This window comes from Pipistrellus hanaki (assembly GCF_964339955.1).
Source record: "Pipistrellus hanaki genome assembly, chromosome: 4".
NCBI lineage: Eukaryota > Metazoa > Chordata > Mammalia > Chiroptera > Vespertilionidae > Pipistrellus > Pipistrellus hanaki.
Window position 1 is genome coordinate 41,646,580 of NC_140506.1, and position 20,608 is coordinate 41,667,187.

The 20,608-nt window shown below is 36.0% G+C and overlaps 1 pseudogene across 1 annotated transcript; it reads left to right on the plus strand.

The window, feature by feature from the left end:
* The first annotated feature begins 249 nt into the window (after positions 1–249).
* On the plus strand, positions 250–3,206 carry LOC311621090 (craniofacial development protein 1-like; annotated as a pseudogene). Its single transcript has 2 exons — positions 250–901; positions 3,010–3,206. The product of its transcript is annotated as a craniofacial development protein 1-like (transcript).
* Positions 3,207–20,608: the final 17,402 nt, after the last annotated feature.

Below are 20,608 nucleotides of genomic sequence, written 5' to 3' on the forward strand. Positions count from 1 at the left end.
AGGTCTCAGATTCACATGGCATCCCCACATTTAAACCCATAATATATTTTGAACATTTTCTCCTGTTAATATCTCAATTTCATTTGATTATTAGCTCAGCCAGAAGTTTATTTTTGTGTGTGTTTGGTGTGTGGGGTTTTTTTTGTATGTTTATTTTACCCCCAAACTGAAATCTTTGCTTACATAAAGGCCATAACCTTACAGCGAATCCAGTAGCATTCTAAGAGTAGCATCAACATTATTATCCAGATGAGGCAGGGAGAGTACTTAGTTGATAGTCCCTACAGCAAAGAAAATAGTCCCTTAGACTCTCTCTCCACGTCAGGAGAGGACAAGAACTATGTACCTTTGCTTGGAGAGTATAGTGAAGATGATATAAATGAATTAGTGAAGGAAGGTGAAGGGGGTGGTGAAGACCAGACAGAAAAACAAAGGAGGGAGGGGGGAAAAAGAATCAGAGCATTCCTCCAGGAAGAGAAAACACTTTACCAGTCCTTAGAAGGAGAGGAAGAGCAAGGTCAGGAAGAAGGCACTGAGTTAGAAGGTGCAAGGAAAAGAAGGAGGATGAACTGTGGGTCAACTTCCTTAACAATGTGAGGAAAAATAAAATTGCCCTCATGTCCACAAGTTACAAAAAAAGAGGAAATCGAAAAGATAAGTTCAAGTAAAATGTTGGTCAAAGGCAGAAGAGCTAGAGAACCCTAAAAACACACACAAACAAATAGAAAAAGTAAAAATCACCAAGGTGTTTGATTTTGTTGGTGAAGAAGTTAGAGTTACTAACGAAGTGGTTGCTACATCAAAAAGGCCAAATCCTTCAAGCAAAATGAGAAAGAAAAACTATTGGATAAGATGCCTTTAGCTCTGCCTTCACTCCCAGCTGGGTCAGGATGAAGATCAAGTGGCCACCTTCCACCTCTGAAATTCCTCAGTATGTTTCAGGCTTCTATGTCTCTGGAACTGGAATCCAATGGGAAAAATAAACTGATGAACAAAATAGATCCAGAGATAGGCTTACTCTTAATAGGAGCTGCGCTGGTTTGCATGGATCACCTGTTACAGACTGGAAACAGGAAGAGTAAGCACCAGGTTAACTGAACTGATGCGTCCCACTTCACAAGACACCTGGATGTGGGGCCTCTCATTGTGTAGGAGCTGTTTTATCACTGCACGTGGTCTCTCTGAGTGGCCATTTTTCATTCAATCTGGAGCCCTCAGACATCAGGGCAAGACCTGTCACTGTGTACACAAAGACACTATCCAAGATCTTCAGAGAAGCTATCTTGAAGTTTATTACATTTGACAACCTGGTCTTAATTCCGCTTTGGGAAATCAGGGAAGTACTGACCATGTCTGATGTATTAGGGTGATTCAATACAAAATACCTACTCATACCCGATAAAATAAAGTGTCAGATATTTACTTTCTTGGAAGCCCCTGAGTAAATCAAATAAGTCTATCAGGCTCCGTAAGGAACAGGGCCCTAATGATTTCAGAACTAGCACTTTGTGAGGCCAACTAGATGACACTACTAGTAATGATAGTGGTCTCTCCTTTGACCTGATAGAAAGGACACATATCTCCCAGGATCCCTGACTTTCAACACCCCTTACCCTATTTTGCCTGTAAGTCTCCCTTTTTCTAGCTGGAGGTATGCATTTTTATAATCCTAACTACCTCTTTGAGAAAGCTTACTTAAGTATATGCCTCTGTCTAAATGTCCCCTTATTGTGAGGGTATAAGAACTGGTCTATGTTTCAAAATGGATAAAAGACTTAAATATCTTAGAAGAATCCATAGGCAGCAAAATATCAGACATATGTCAAAGCAATCAATAACTTTACCAATACAGCTCCTAGGACAATGGAAACTAAGGAGAAAATAAACAAATGGGACTACATAAAATTCAAAAAGATTCTGAACTGAAAAGAAACCATCAACAAAACAACAAGAAAGCCCACTGGATGGGAGAACATATTCGCCAATGCTATCTCTGATAAGGGTACAATCTCCAAAATTTATAGGGAACTCAAACAACTTAACAAGAGGAAGATAAACAATCCAATCAAAATATGGGCAAATGACAAAAATAGACACTTTTTGAAAGAATACATACAGAAGGCCAAGAGACATATGAAAACATGCTCAAAGTCACTAATCATCTGAGAGATGCAAATCAAAACAACAGATACCATCTCACACCTGTCAGAATGGCTATCATCCACAAATCAACAAACTACAAGTGCTGGCAAGGCTGAGGAAAAAAGGAACCATGGTACAGCCATTGTGGAGAACAGTATGGAGTTTCCTCAAGAAATTAAAAATGGAACTCCCAGTAATCTCAATTTTAGGAATATATCCGAAGAAATCAGAAACACCAATCAGAAAGAAAATATGCACCCTTATGTTCATAGCAGCACAATTTACAATAGCTATGATTTATAAATAGCTTGACTGCCCATCAGCAGATAAGTGGATTAGAAAATTGTGGTACATCTGCACAATGGAATACTGCGCTGCTGGGAAAAGAAGGGGTTCTTACCATTTGCAACAGCATGGATGGAAGTGGAGAGCATAAGTGAAACAAGCCAGTCAGAGAAAGATAAATATCATATGATCTCACTCATTTGTGGAATACAATGAACAAAATAAACTGATGAACAAAAATAGATCCAGAGACACAGAGGCACCAAACAGATCATCAAACCTCAGAGGGAAGGCAGGGGAGAGGGTGGAGGACAGGAGGGTTTGTAAGAGATCAACCAAAGAACTTGTGTACATGCATATAAGTATAACCAATGGACACAGACAGTAGGTTGGAGGCATATGCCAGGGGGTGAAAGCTCGTAGGGAGAGGTCAATGTGGAAAAAAAGAGACATATGTAATACTTTCAACAATAAAAAGATAAAAATAAACAAAGATGGCAACATATATTATAATTTGAAAAAAATGTTTATCTTTGAACTTATAAAGAATTTATAAACTGTTAAAAAAAAAAAAAAAAAAAGATCAAGTGGCATGAGCAGCCTTTTGGGAAAAACTGGAGCCAAGAAGCAGAAGAGGAGCACCCAGAGAAGTACAATTGGTCTGGGAGAGCTTCAAGGAGGAGGAGGGTATTGGTGAAGAACTGCCATCCACACCTGAGGGAAGGAAGGGCACATGGAACAGAAAGCTTTTTGAGAAGGAGCTGATCACATCAGTTTGAAATTAAGCAAGATTCCAGGCTGAGCAAAATGAAACCATGTGGTTATGGGGGGAAATCAATAGCAGCTAAATCTTGTTTACAACATGAGCTTCTTATCCGCCTATGAAATGTCTGCAATGTTTCTCCTCAAATGTTTCCCAGCAAGGCCTTTCGTCTACATTGAATTTCTGTCTTTGTATCTTCATCTCCCATGGTTTTGTTCACTTTACTTTAAAAAGTTTGTCCTTAAAAAAAATGAAAGTAAAAACCTAAAAGTTGGTCCTAAAAATAAGAGTTTAGGTGTGTGTATTGTGTGTGTGTGTGTGTTTGTGAGTGTTTGTGTGTGTTTGTGTGTGTGTGTGTGTGTGTGTGTGTGTGTGTGTGTGTAATTGTGTGTTATCTTGTGACCCCCTGAATTCTCATGAAGCAAATGATACATCATTAGGGAAAGAAAGGTGGTTGCAGTGTATTTGTCCATATTCTCTCAGTAGTAAAACTGGAAGGGGACACAATACCCATTGCTAGGATGGCAAGTTCATATATGATATGGACAGACTGAGGGAAGTAGTTAAGAAAGTTGAAAAAGACAATATTAAAACAGCCATCAATCCGATTAGTAGTGCTAAAAATGTTGGTTAGCACTCAAGTAGTTGTAGTCATCTACCATTTTCTATAAAATGGATAAGTATTCTCTAATAAACTGTTCTCTATGTCTGGTGTTTAGAACATACTTTTTGTACCAACACAAGTAAATAAGTAAATGAGTAACTGAATGAATGAATAACAAATGAATGAATAACAAATGAATGACTGAATAAATGAAAGAAAGAAAATATTAAAACTTTCAGCATTCATAGAATGATAGTAAACAAGATGAGTAAAATATGGAAGAATATGGGAAATATGCACTTAAGTATTAAAAATATATAAATAAATGATCATTTACACTTCTGATAAATATATTTTTATTATTTTAGAATGTCATTTGAACTCTCAAATCTTTATTTCCTTCATTTGCCTATCATATCTGAGGAATTATCCACTGTACAAATTAGCTATGAGAATCACACTAATGTTCTAAACAGCCAAAAAGGTCTCATAAGGTTATAATTTTTTCTGAATCACTTCTTATTAACATTTCATATAATGCAATTAAAATGCAAATTGGGTAATAATTATAATAGATTCAATAATACAGTAGCATTTCTGACACCATTTAGATTTTCAAGTAAATGCCCCAGTGAATCAATGTTAATTTATAAATACTTTTGCATTCCATATACTTATATGAGGTCATAATAAGCCCTATAAATAGCTTACTTTTACTGCTAATAAATAGATTTAGAATTATATTCTAGAGCCGAAACCGGTTTGGCTCAGTGGATAGAGCGTCAGCTTGCAGACTGAAAGGTCCCAGGTTTGATTCCGATCAAGGGCATGTACTTTGGTTGGGGGCACATCCCCAGTGGGGGGAGTGCAAGAGGCAGCTGATTGATGATTCTCTCTCATGGATGTTTCTAACTCTCTATCCCTCTCTCTTCCTCTTTGTAAAAAAATCAATAAAATATATTTTTAAAAAATAGAATTATATTCTAGAAACAATAAAAAATCTTTATTTTAGTTTCATATCATGTATATTTGATCTAGATTATATATCCTAAGCTCTTAAAAGTCTTTTAGCAGTATAGGAAGAAATATTGCAAAAAAATAAAAATAAAAAGGGATTAAAATAAGATTTTAGAAATATATTTGGTTTGATTCAATAAGATTCTTTTACATTATGAGTAAACTGAAAAAGGCTGGCTTAAATTCAAGATATTAATTATTCAACAAATGTTTATTGAACTTATAGTGTGAGCAAAACTAAAAATTCATACAAAAGGGGGGTAAATATTCAATGGAATTTCATAGAGATTAATTAGTTACTAGATAAATTAAAAAATAATTTTCAGAAAGGTTGAAATTTGAGCTGTTTCTGAAAGAATGAGTACAAATTTGTCAGATAAGAGAACATTTTTTATAGAAGGAGCAGTGCTATATAAAATTTCAGTGGTATGAAGTTCAGTGCAATCTCAGAAAAAGAGGAATTGTTCTGTGAGAGGACAACTTTATAGTCAAAGTGAACAGAGCAAATTAGTTCAGAAAATTATATGTCAAATGAATTCAGAAAATTATATGTACAGATTGTGATTACTTTATCTATAATGCTATGGTTTGGACACACTGACTATTAGATGTCTGAGGCTATCTAGAGAAAATGAGACTCAATAGCTCACATTTGGTATTTTCAGTATGAAGAGTATCCGATGTAAGTCAAAATATTTATTAAGGATGGGGTATGTTGGAGTCAGAGAACAAGGTGATGAAGGATAACTATAGGTAAAGGAAAAGAAGTCCTTTATGTTTTGGGTAACTCATAAATTACTGAGAGGAATTCCAATTTCAGTATGATATGTAAAGACCTTGGACATTGCTATCCCCATCCTGACAATAAGAAGGGGAAAAAAAGCTGTAGAAATTGAAAAGCAATTATTATACTCCCCCCCACCCCCCCACCTAGTGTTAACATAAGAACACCCAAACCTGTAGAGAATTTTTGTAAGACTTATTTGAACCAAACTGATGACATGCTGGAAAGCAAAATCTAAAATGCTCGGGTGAAGGACAGTTTTGCAGTTCTTTTTATACACTTGGAATTAAGAAGAGAGTCTAAGTAAAATTACATGAAGGTACTGGATTATAAATATTAACAAGATTATGTGTTTCCTTGGGGGTAGTTATGCCTCTGAGGGTTCTAGAAAAGAGGATTACTCCTGAAATTTCAAAGTTGTGCTAACCTAGATGCACAGGAACAATGGGCAGGGCTTGCTTAAGGAAAAGATAATTGTTTACTAAAGAAGTTCTAGTCCTATGGCATGACTACCCACCATGACCTCTGTAGTTAGGAAATTATGATTGAATTACCCTGGAAGTTATTGTCAATCACTGAACTTGACAGATTTATTACAGAGCCCCCTTTTTTCTTTCACATCACGAAGAAACTGAGTTCAAAGGGAAAAACCACTATCTTGAAATCTAAAGAGAATCTAGAAAGGTGCAATTTGGACTTGGAGCAGAATCGGCTGGATTCATAAACTAATAGAAATATTCAAGGGTAATTTTGATGAACTGCTTAAGAATAATTGTGAACTGACACAAAAGTGAGAAATCCCGAAATCTTAGGATCCCCCCACACTTCCATTGGGTTTGCCTTCCGTTACCTCACCAGGTTCTCACAGTGATGAACTGAGATTGATTCACTAGTGGTTCTGCCAGGAAGTGGTGGGAGTAACCTTTGTGAAAAAGGCTCAGAGCTTTCTTCATAACAAAGGGCTACAGTGCAGAGGGAAAGAGTTTATCAGACCCTTATCATGCCTGGGAAAGAGCATTTCCCTGAATCCAATCCCCTTTAGCATAGTTGTCTCACTAAAACTAGGCAGCCAGTATAGCTCAGTGATTGAGCATTAACCTATGAACCAGGAGGACAAGATTTGACTCCTGGTAAGGGCAAATGCCAGTGTTGCGACTCAGTCCCTAATAGAGAGCATGCAGAAAGCAGCCAATTGATGATTTACTCTCTTCATTGATGTTTCTATCTCTTTCCCTCTCCCTTCCTCTTTGAAATCAACAAAAAATATATTTTAAAATGATCTTCATACTGAAAATCACAAAGTGGAGACACAGGCTTAGATTTTACAATGCATTTCCTCCCCCAGGCCTTATCACTACATAGAGCTCCAAATAATAATCACTGATTGAAGATGAAAGATCTGCATAAAAGACTATTTAAAAAGAGTTCTCAGTGAAGCTCAAGGTTAAAACTAAACATACTTTGAGAATCTCAAGCTTTTATTACTTTAAGCTATAGCAAATATTAAATTTAGTCCAACTCCTAGCATTATTATTTTGAATACCTGCATAGGCAGAATGGACTCCTACCCCAAATTTTGGTTCTGATGTTGAGACTGATGGTAGTACTCAAATATTAAGAAGATAAGAAAATTTTTATTACATAATAAAGGTTTTCTGAGAAAAATAGGGTAATCCTCTCAAGTAGATCTGAAATGATTAAAGAAAATTAGAAAAGGAGACTGACTATCCTCCTATATAATAAAGAGGTAATATGCAAATTGACCATCACTCCAACACACAAGATGACTGCCCCCATGTGGACAAAAGATGGCCACCTCAAGATGGCCAGCAGGGGAGGGCAGTTGTGGGTGATCAGGCCAGCAGGGGAGGGCAGTTAGGCATGACAGGGCCAGCAGAGCAGGGCAGTAGGGGGCGACTAAGTCAGCAGGGGAGCAGTTAGTCATCAATCCAGCAGGCAGGGGAGAACAGTTAGAGGTGACCAGGCCTGCAGGGGAGGACAGTTGGGGGCAATCAGGCCGGCAGGGAAGGGCAGTTAGGCATCTATCTAGCTGGCAGTGCAGTTGTTGGGGATGATCAGGCTGGCAGGAAGAAGTGGTTAGGGGCAATCAGGCAGGCAAGCAGGTGAGCAGTTAGGAGCCAGCAGTCTTGGATTGTGAGAGGAATGTCAGATTGGAGAGGGTGCAGGCTGGGCTGAGGGACACCCCCCTCCCCGTGCATCAATTTTGTGCACTGAATCTGGTTTCTTAATAATATTTTTAATTACATAAGGATCATACATAACCAGTGATATAAATAAAAAGCATCATAAAATGTCAATGAAAAATGATATGTACACACATTTAAAAACTTGAAAAATATGGACCAATTTCTTTTGGAAAGACACCATTACAAAAACACACACAAGTAGAAATAGATAATTTAAATAGGCTTATAAATGTATGTATTAATTCAATTATAAATAAGTTCCCAAAAAAGTAAAGCACCAAACCTGGATGAATTCACTGGTGAATTTTACCAAACTTTTAAGGAAGAAATGATATCAGTTTCTCCAATATTAAAAAAATAAATAAATAGAAGCAGAGGAAAATATTTCTAACCAGCATTACCCTATTACCAAAACATATAAATACATAGCAAAAAGGGAAAACTACAAATGGATATTGCTTATCAACACAGATGCCAAACCAAAAATAAAATATTAGCAATGGAAGAAAGTCATACAGCAAGTTCACAACTTTTCTTAAACTACTGCAATTGTTAGATTATAGGAGCCCACACATTCTAAATCTAAAGAGGGACAGTTGTTTGATGGGAGACATGAGATACTAGTGAGCTCACTAGTACAAGTGGCAATTGGACCTAGTAAAAAAAAGTACGCTAGGATTGTTATAGAACCAGGTTTGGCTGCCACTTAAAAGCCAATAATCAAGAGACAAGGGCTAATGGAAGTAAAGTAGGTTCATTCAAGAGCTAGTAGCTTGAGAATATGGTGGCCTCTGGTTGCAAAGACCATCTTAACAATTGGATAAGGACAGGGGCTTTTGTAAGGAAGGATGAGGAAGAAAAAAACAGAACAAAGGAATTAAAAGATGGAGGTTGAGAGTTCTTTCACTGAGGTAATTCGTGCATGCCAGCAGTCTGTTCAGAAAAGTGGTTGAAGATCTGCAATTCTCCCCAAGCAGCAAGGTCAGAGTATACTGTTTTTGAGATTAGTTCCTAGAATTTTTATGCAAACAATCTATTTATTTGCAGTCACAAATTAGTGGACAGGTCATCATTTACAGAAACAATGTTAAACGAATGTGGGATGGGTTACATCATGACTAGCCAATTTTAGTGAACATCGGGTGTGCATTGGAGAAAGCGGTTGAAACCCATGATCTCTGCAAATATATAGTGATTCTGTATCTTCCTGAGGGTTTTTCTCAAAGAACCCCACTGACTGCTCACAGGAATGATTGGGGGGGGTCTCTAGAAAGTTTCACTAATGATGCTGAACTAGAGAAGGGACATAATCATTGCAGAATAATCCACCTGAACTCTATTTCCCTTTGCAAGAAAAACATTAACTCATGTGAAGAAAGGTAACAAACACTGATACAATGAGTGCACCAATGAAAATCGATTGCTTCTAGGAAAAGGTACCAGGTAAACAAACAAAAATGCCTGACTGAGAAAAAAGGAACAATCCATGCTGGAACACTGAAAAGTTCACATATCTTAGATCCAGAGACACTGTGCCTACCAAAGAATAAGGCTTAATCAGAATAGCAGAGAATATCTCGCAAGCCTATTCCTATCAATAGACGACTACCAGTCAGTAACAAAGAAAGCTAACAAGTAATTGCCAGACAGATCTCTGTGGCACAGGGCAAAAGGAGGAACAAAGGTGAGAGGACACCAAACTTTGAAAAACAAAACAAAAAAAAAAAACAACAACACTCTGGCAAATCAGCCACTTTTTTTTTTTTTTTTTTCTTTTTCTTTTTTTTCTTTTTCTTGTTAATCCTCATCTGAGGAAATTTTTCCATTGATTTTTAGGGAGAGTGGAAGATAGGGAAAGACAGAGAAATATCAATGTGAAAGAAACACACTGATTTTTGCCTCCTGCATGACCAGGGCCCAGGCCAGGGAAGAGTCTGCAACCAATGTATGTGCCATAATCGAACCAAGTACCCTTGGGCCAGTGGTCAGCAAACTCATTAGTAACAGAGCCAAATGTCAACAGTACAATGATTAAAATTTCTTTTGAGACCCGAATTTTTTAAACTTAAACTTCTAACATCACTTCTTCAAAATAGACTTGCACAGGCTGTGGTATTTTGTGGAAGAGCCACACTAAAGGGGACAAAGAGCCGCATGTGGTTTGCGAGCCACAGTTTGCGGACCACAGCTTTGGGTCATAGGCCAATGCTCTATCCACTAAGCAAAACTGGCTAGGGCAAATTAGCCACTCTTAATGCAAGAAATCGCTAAAGGAATGTGATGTGCAAAGGTAACAATAGTAAACAAAAAGTCCCCAAATACTAGCCCTAATTAGACTAATTCAGAATCCCTTACTAAAGAGCTAGCATTCAGAAAATTGTGTATTTAAAAGAATTTATCTCAGTGTCTACCGTTATATACAGATACATGATTTTCAACAAAATAATTATGGAACATGTAAAAAGGATAGATAAAACACTACCACAAGACATAAAGCATTCGTGAGAAAAAGACTTTTGTATTATACAGTTTTAGAAATATTTGACAGTTTTTTTAAAAAGTAAATGAATATTTTAAATGCTCAAGTGGACAGTATGCAATACATGATGAGTAATTTCAGGATAGAGGTGGATATAAGAAAAATCTAATTGAAGTGTTACAAGTGAAAAACACAGGGGCAGAGATAAGGAATGCCTTTGCCAACTCATCAGAAGAATTGACACAGTTACAGAACAATGACCTTGAAGGTAGGCAGAGAGAAATTATTCAAATTGAATTGGGTTTCTTTGGGTTTAATTTTCTCTTCTTTCACCAGTTCCTTAAAGGAAAAATTAAATCACTAACTTCCTACCTTTGTTCAATTTTATATTTAGAAGTTGGTAAATATGTTTCTCAGAAGACTATGGGCTATCAGTTCTGCAACAAGTTGATATGTACACTAGTGTTGAACAAATAAGTAAATATGTAGAAGATAGTGAGAGTTCGATTTGTCACTGTTAGATAAAGAGACACAAATATGCAAAGGGATAAGTCTAGAATGAACCTAGTGGTTTTGGATGGAATCACAGGTTTCAACATGAATTCTTTTATATATTTACAGATAGACATAAAAACTAATGAAGACAATGATTGTATATATTCATGAATATGCAAATATAGATTTCCTAACTCAGTTGTGATACTGCAGAAGCAATGAGTTTATCTAGCACCCAGATGTTAACTTCTAAATATTGTTTCATAACAGAAACCAGAGATTTCAGAATTGAAGAAACAAAAATGCTCCAAGACCTTCTTGTGGTGCCATTAACTAAAGAAGTTTGCATTTGCAATTTAAAAAAAGAAAAAAGATGGGACGTGGAGAAAAGACAAAGGTGCCACTCCAAAGGGTTCCCAACAAAATATTGGGTTCAGTTATAACCCAAAAAGTAAAACAATGCTCATGAGTACATAGTGATATGAAATAATAATTAAACAAACATTCATAGGTATAGAAGAAAAGAGGAAAGAGAAAATTGTCATTAGAAGACCACAGTAATAATTCCTATAGAAAAGGTCAACAAATAATGCTAAAGCTAAAGAGAAAAAGTTTATGGAGAAGCAAAATATTTACAGGACCTCAAAATAACTCTACAATATAAAAAAAAATACTCTCCAAAAATTTTCTGGAATAAAAAAAGACCCTGAATAGCTACAGCAATCTTGAGAAAGAAGAACAAAGTCGGGGGATCACAATACCAGATATCAAGCTGTATTAAAAGCTACTGTTCTCAAAACTGCCTGGTACTAGCAGAACAGACATATGGACTAGTGGAACAGAACAGAGAACCCAGAAATTGACCCAAGCCATCATGTTCAATTGATATTTGACAAAGGAGGCAAGACCATACAATGGAGTCAAGTCTCTTCAATAAATGGTGTTGGGAAAATTGGACAGATATATGCAAAAAAAATGAAACTAGACAACCAACTTACAAAAATAAACTCAAAATGGATAAAGGACTTCAATGTAAGATGGGAAACCATAAAAATCTTGGAAGAAGCCATAGCCAGCAAAATAGCAGACATTTGTTGTAGCAATATCTTTACTAATATATACAACCCTAGGGCAATGGAAACTAAGGAGAAAATAAACAAATGGGACTACATAAAAATAAAAAGCTTCTGCACAGCAAAAGAAACCATAAACAAACAGCAAGAAAGCCCAATGCATGGGAGAACATATTTGCCAATGCTATCTCCGATAACATTTATAGAAAATTCATACAACTTAACTAAATGAATACAAGCAATCCAATCAAAAAATGGGCAAAGCACCTAAATAGACACTTTTCAAAAGAGGACATACAGAAAGCAAAGAGACATATGAAAACATGCTCAAAGTCACTAATCATCTGAGAGATGCAAATCAAAATGACAATGAAATACCATCTCCACACCTATCACCTGGCTGTCATCAACTAATGGATCTTCCATTCTAGGAATATATCCCCCCCCAAAAAAAACACACAAACAAACAAAAAAAAAAAAAACACCAATCAGAAAGGATACGTGCACCCTTATGTTCACAGCAGTACAATTTATAATAGCTAGGATTTGGAAGCAGCCTAAGTGTCCATCAGCAGATGAGTGGATTCAAAAACTACACAATGGAATATTACACTGTAAAAATTAAAGAATTCTTACCATTTGCAACAGCATGGATGGAACTGGAGAGCATTATGCTAAGTTAAATAAGCCAGTCAGAGAAAGATAAATATAACGTGATCTCACTCATTTGTGGAATATAAAGAACATCATAAACTGATGAACAAAAATAGATGTAGACACAAAGAAGCATCAAACAGACTATCAAACTTAAGTGGCTAGGCAGGGGAGAGTTGAGGGGACAGGGTAAGAGATCAGCCAAAGGACTTGTATGCATGCATATAAGCATGACCAATGGACACAGACACTAGGGGCGTGAGGACATGTGCAGGGGTAGGAGAGCCCTACAGCAGGTCAAAGGGAGGATGGGAGGGAGAAGGAGACTTATATACTACTATTTGTAATACTTTAAACAATAAAATGAAAAAATACAAAGAAATAATAGTAACTTTATAGTGAAGAAACGTGTCAGTCATTACCTTAATAGTGATCAGTATTAACATCACCAGTAATAAAATTAACTGACAATGTACCCTGTATAATGCACCCGATTATATAAAAAGTGCATTATCTCTGAATTATTTTCCCCCCCGCAAGCATAACCTTAATCTAATAATGAGAAAATGTCAGACAAACCCATAATGAGCATATTCTAAAACTGAGTTACAAGTATTCTTCCAAGCTAACAATGCATGAAAGAAAATACAGTGGAATAGTCACAGGTTGAAAAAGTCTAAGGAGATAAGACAATGTGGAAATTCTAAATTAGATACTAGAACATAACTACAACAAAAATTATGATATTCATATAAAGTTTGCAGCTTAGTTAATTGTATTATACACACATGAACCCCTGTTTTGATCATTGCACTATGGTTCTGTAAGACATTCAGATTACTTGAAACATAGGATTACTCTCTATATTATTCTTGCAATTCTTCTGTAAATTTAAAATTACTTCAAAATGAAAACAAATTTAAATATTGCAGCAGATATATGTGTAACTTTCTGTAAGTTATTTATCTCATTTTTCTTGGCCTCATTTCCCTTTTGTGTGCTCGGATTTTTATGCTTTCTCCTTAGTAATATTTGTTATAGTTTATTTATATTTCCTTTTAAAATATGTTTTTTCTAATATTATCTTTCTGTAACATACAATGATACAGGAATATATTTTCTTAAATATTTTATTTTCACAATTACTCTCAAAAAGCAGAATTATTCCAAGTGTATATATTATCTCTCTTTTTTTCAGCTTATACATTTTGCATTATTTTTTGGATTGATAGCCTTAAACATGAAAACCACATATCTTATCTATCATATTAAAGTATTTATGTCAGACATTTATGGAATATACAAGTCCAAGTCCAAGTACAAATATCCTCTGGTATAATTCCAAGTGTATTAAGATATATAGCTGATCCATTGTGCAATAAAAACTAAACATATCATTATTATTTTTGCTTTATTTTCCACGTCCTATCCGGTAAGGTGCATTAGCTTTCCTCTTCCCTGGCTTATGTAAGCAATCAATTCAACAAATACTTGTTAATCAGGTAAGATAGGTAAGAGCACAGCATTAGGAAGAAAGAGAATCTCTTCTTAAGACAATGGTTCTCAAAGTGTGGTATTCTAACCAGTAATATCAGCATCACATAAGAACTTCTTAAATACAAAAACACTCAGGCCCTTGTTTGACCTGGCTGGTTCATGTAAAATACAGTCTATTACATGTTGCAGTAAAAAGTATCTGAAGCCACAAATAGGAGGTTTTGCATGATGCTATTCAAATCTAACTATCTCATGTATAAGATTTTTGTATCAATTTATTATTTGACATTCTTATAATGATAATGAATACGTGTTGAACTTCTATTATATTCCAAAGGCACTATTCTAGGCTAAACTAACTCTCTCTCTCTCTCTCTCTCTCTCTCTCTCTCTCTCTCTCTCTCTCTCTCTCTTTCTCTCTCTCTCTCTTTCTCTCTCATACATACACACACACACTTAATTATTCTCACAAAATCCTATATGGTAAATTATGTATCTCTTCTATAGAAGAGAGTTTAAGATGGTTATCTAAGGTCACATACCTAAGATAATAATAATCATTGATTCTTTAATTGATAAGTAGGTACACTATAGTTTTTATCATTCCACCTTTATTGACAATTATCTACAACAAGATCATCTTATTCTGAAAAAATTCCCTGGAAGCCTAATTTCTACTACTTAATATTTACTATTTTCTGCTAAGATGTTTATAATTCATGTTATTAAAATATTATAGTATTATCAATTTTAGAAGTGCCTTTATCACAAAGACTAATTGTACTAATTTCTGTCTTTTTAAAAAATATATTTTTTTATTGATTTCACAGAGGGAGGGAGAGGAAGAGATAGAAACATCAATGATAAGAGATAATCATTGATTGACAGCCTCCTGGCCACTGCCTACTGGGGATCGGGCCCATAACCTGGGCATGTGCGCTTGACTGGATTCGAACCTGGTACCCTTCAGTCCCCAGGCCTATGCACTATCCACTGAACCAAACCTGCTAGAGCAGGAATTTCTGTCTTGATAGTGAGTCTATAGAAGAGAGATTTAGGACAGATTGAAAGGATGCTCTTACTTCTGTGTACTTATTTTAGGATATGTGTAGGCTTTTGGTGTCAAGAAAAAGTCCCTGTATAAAACTGACAAGTGGCACAGATTACCTAGACATTTTAGATAGTAACATACAAAATTAAAAATTTAGAAATTAATATGAACTTGACTTAACTGACTGATTAGAGAATTAATTCTAAAATTCAATCCATATTTCTTCTTTTAACCAAACCAAAGATTGGTTTTATATTTTTCTCTCTTAGAATATTATGAAGTGGAAAATTGAAATTGAGCATTTCAAACATTAAGTTTACAAGTAATAGGCCAAAACTGAGCTTTTCTGATTACTTTAAAATGTTAATAATAATACAATGCCTGTCTTTGGAGCTATCTTTCTAAACCAATATTGATAGACAGAGATGTAAGAAAAGACAACACAAATTATTGAATAGTTGGACAAATGAACTCTTAAGGGAATACCAATTGCATTGTTGAGGAGAATGTAATTCATGAGTGCCAATTTATAAGAAAGAAAAAGATAAATAGAACAGGCTAAGATTTAATTCACTAGCTCTTATTGATTCACTTACATACCAATACATCAGTGAACAAAGCAGTAGTAATATGTGTACTAATTCAAATTTGACAAATACTGTCACATTTTTGAAATCACAAGTGGCTTTCTTAAGTATTCTAGACTGCCTGCAACAGTGCATTTACTATTAAAGATTGTAAGGTAGTTCTGGTTCAGAGCACATCTCATTATCTACCTGCTGTTCTTCCCAGGCACTTAACTTGTTAGTCAGAAACACCACCTGGTATAGATCATTTGGATATTAGGACGCATAATTGTTTATCTCTTATAATTGTTTATATCTTAGAGTTTATGTTTGCAATTCAAAAGGCATTTTTGTCTTTGAATTAATTGAGGGCACACATCAGGATATATGGAAATATTGTCTTCCACACTGTATTTGTAAGACTTTACCAGCAGACCTATATTATTTTACAGTCTTATTTTAATGTATTTAGTTACAAATAATAGTATATCGAGACAACTTTTTCAGGGTCATTATGTTCTCTTGGCAGGCATCAATGACACGGTGTTGGTAGCGGCTGGCAGTCGCGGTGCTGCTGGCCCCAATGGGCCCTGATGAGAGCAGGACTGCAGCAGAATGGTGGAGCAGGTGAGCGGGTGAAGCCAGGCCAAGGCGGGTGCGAGCAGAGCCCCAATCACCCCACAGGTCACCCCATAGATTGTTCCTGATTAATGGCCTGGTCTAGGGACCCTATCTGTGCAGAATTTCATGTACCGAGCTCTAGGTTACATTTAAATCTACTCATATAAGAAATTGCTATTCAAAATAGGCCACAACTGGTTAATTCAAACAACTGTATTTATAATTCCATGCAAACTCACATAATTTATATTCTAACTTTGGAAAATAACACCAAAATAAAATAAACAAAATTACAGAGTAAAACAAATTGCAATTACAGCATAGATGACTTAGCTGTCAGCTCCAGACTAGAATAGCAGTGCACCAATTCCCTTGGCATTTATGAGGTTGTTACTATGGCTGTTGTTGCCTCTGTCTTTGCTCAATTTAACAGCAAGGATAAGACACTTTTTTTGATTTATTTACACAGGCTGTTGATTAACAAAGATTCAGTGCCAGAGAGTATTACAATAAACTGAACTGTTTTTTGTTTGTTTGTTTGTTTTTTTAAATATATTTTATCGATTTTTTACAGAGAGGAAGGGAGAGAGATAGAGAGCTAGAAACGTCGATGAGAGAGAAACATCGACCAGCTGCCTCTTGCACACCCCCTACTGGGGATATGCCCACAACCCAGGGACATGCCCTTGACCGGAATCGAACCCGGGACCCTTCAGTCTGCAGACCGACGTTCTACCACTGAGTCAAACCGGTTTCGGCTGAACTGTTCTTTAGACATGAATATTATCAAGAATACTCTTTGGGTACTATTTCATTAAAAATATATTTTAGAACATCATAACATTGCTTTAAGGTAATTAATTATAGGACCTCATGTGTGCACATGTGCATGTATGTGCATGTGTGCGTGTGTGTGTGTACTTACGGTTTTCATAGAAATAAATGGTGATGCATCTAATAACCAGAGTCTCAAAGATTATACTCCGTGTCACTAAATACATATGCTCATTGGCCTCATTATCTTATGAATGTGTTTGGCAGTACTACTGAATAATCATCCCATATAATTAATTACACATCCTGTCAGTTTAAAAAGCCCATTCATATCTGTTATCTTCCTTAATAATCATTTCTATACAATTCAGAGACAAAGGTAATACAGAAATTATTATAGTTGTAAAGGTGAGAAATTGGAGTTCTAGAGGTAAGCGATTATCCAGTAATGACATTTGGATTGGGTGCTAGATGCCAGATCTACTAACTGCATGCTCACAGTACTTTTTCCTTCTCTCATGCAAGCAGATAATCCTTTCCAGGTTTAAGTGAGCCGTATTCCTGATTGCATGCCAAGAGCATATTTGGAAGCATTTCGCCTATTTCCACACTGATTAACCTATTTTGGATTAGTATTGTATTCAAAGCTTTGGGAATCACAATAAATTTTAGGTTTTATTCTGATTCCCCAAAGATATACACAGCAGTTAACATTTGGACAAATATAATATTTTTGCCTAAAATAAATAGTATATCACTTTAGAAGACTATATTCAGATAGCAAAATATTTTAATAGCACATTTTGATCTCCATAAATAGCTTCTTGGATTTTTTTGTTGTTCTTTTTCTCTCAGAAAAAATTTCCATAAATAAACTTGTTAAACTAATTAAAGAAGGAGGCCATTAGACTGAGGTGGCTCTATTGCTATGGTAGCCTATGTAAGCAAACCAAAATCTAAGCCTGTAGATGCCAAGAGGTCACGAAATAGAAATCCAGGGATGACCCACCACAAAGAGGCAAGCTAAGCTTTAAGCTACACCCAATCAATACTTTCCTTGCTCTCTTTTCACCTTTCCTTTAGAAAATCTTCTTACCAGGTCCTGTCAGTGAAGCACTCCTAACCACTTCCAGTTTGGCGCAGCTTGACTCAAATTGATTTTGGCTAAAATAAACTCTAAAACATTTGAATATGCCTCAGTTTATCTCTCAACAAGCTTCTTCCCAAATGTTGAAATTACATCTCTGAGGTTGAGAATAAAATTCTGAGTAGTCAAACTATAGTTATCATTGAGAGAAAAATATGAATAACCTGTGAAGCAGAAATTCCACTTCTACATTAGAAATTTCATGCACATAAGCCCATGAAGACACACCCATAGCTACTCATCACAGGTTTGTCATCAGAGCACAAAACAACAAAACGATAATGCCAATCCTAGGGAAAGAAATAATACCTGCCTGTGCTTAACACAATCCTGAACTCATACTGATGAGTAAAAACAGACGGTTGATAACCTCACATGCAAAATAAAATCATTTACAAAACGTAAAGTATCAATAAATTGTTTATATACATATCTGTTGTAACGTTAAGCTAACATTTGTTAAACAGAGTCCTACAGTGTATAGCAATAGGACACGCTTCAACAAAAGACTGCAAGGGAAAGTGCAATAAAGAAGTTTATTACTCACAGGCCCTGGAAGAGGTTCCCGGGGAGCTGAAGGCAGGGTGCAGGCACAGAGGGAAGGCTGGCAAGACCTGGGGCACATGCTATTAGTAAGATCTGAGGCTAGCGTGCTTGGGGTTCTTGGGTTAAAGTGTGGTTGATTAATTCAAACCATAAAGAGCAGGGTTTTGGTTAGTTTTGTGGGGTTTTTATCTAAGTCATACACAATGCTGGGGCATCATATCAGAAACTTACCTTACTTGTGACTCTGCAGGCTACTGTTATCTGGGACAAGTGCTAGCAGGAGGGGCTAAAGTCAGTTCAAGGCCCCTGCAGGCCACTTAAACACAAAAAATGGATGCTCAAGGTAAACTTATTATGTGGTAATTTAGCTAAACTGTCCAAAAGGCCATAAGTTAGTATTAAGATATAAAAGCAAGAACACCAATTTCATGAGGACTAAAAAAGAGAAAGAAAAGATTGAGGACTTGAACTTGTCTTGAATAAAAAAGTAAAAGGGCTTTAATCATGTAGTAATCATTATGATTTTTAATTTATGGTGCTTGGTACATGAGCAAATATTTTATATAACCCATATACTTTAAAAATAATATTTATTATAGAACTAGAGGCCCGGTGCATGAAATTCATGCACAGTGATGAGTCCTCAGCCCACCTGCACCCTCTCTGACCTGGGGCCCCTCAGAGGATGTCTGACTGCCGGTTTAGTTGGACATCCCTCTCGAAATCTGGGACCACCGGCCCCTAACCGCTCCCCTGCCTGCCTGCCTGATCAGCCCTAAGCACTCTGCCTACCTGCCTGATTGCCCCTAACTCCTCTGCCTGCCAGCCTGATTGCCCCTAACCACTCTGCCTGCCAGCCAGATTGCCCCTAACCACTCTGCCTGCCTGTATGATTGTCCCTAACCACATCTGTCTCAGGCCTGCCACCGTGGCTTTGTCCAGAAGAGCATCCAGAAGACATCAGGTCTATCTGTCTAATTAGCATATTACCCTTTTATTAGTATAGATACTTGTCTGGGAAATTTTCTTCCTTGCTTAATTCAGTATGGAATTTGTACTTTCAAAAACTGAGGAAAACTGTTTATAAAATAAGTGTGAAATTCTTTTGTTTAAATTTCTGAATCACTGTAACCTTCATCAAAATCATGTTAGTTCCTCTTATCTTATTTAATCCTTTAGCTGCTTAGCATTTTAGAGGATTGTAGGATTATATAAGATGATGTTCTAGAAAACAAGGTTCACTGGAAAACTTGTATAACTTGAATAGTGCATAGTAAAGCAATCTTTTCTATGGGGGAGTGTATCAGTGAAAGGTTTTTAGGATTAAATCTCCTTTATATAAATTTCATTTACGTAAGAGCTAGAATTAGCATCAAGTTATTTTATGGAGGACTTTAAAATTATAGATGTTTGAAAATATTTTGAGGTACACACCTGATTTGCCTATAAAATAAAACTAAGTAAGAAAGTCTTATTTATTGTCACCATATTTGTAAAATCTAAGCTATTAATGAATTGATTTGCCAAATGATTTGTTTTAGAGAAATGACTTTCAGTACAAAGAATAAATTAGTCTTCTTCAAATATTTAGTAATGTAATGACTTAGTTCACCAATCCTATATTTATAAACAGCAAATGAATCAGGTGAGCATTGTGGAGTGTGATTCAGTCACTGGTGAGATATGGGGTAGGATATAGTAGGACTATCATCATGAAAGGTATTCGATCTATGGGCTCACAGAGGCATCATCAAGACAAAACATAGGAAAAAAGGAAAAAGAAAAGGCACTTCTATTAAGGAAGAAGAAACAGAATGTCAGGGATTCAAAAGAGAGAAAGAGTGAGTGGTAGGGAGCTGGCTGCAGAAGTCAAGATGAGCTGTATTTGTTCTCTTTGTTCACT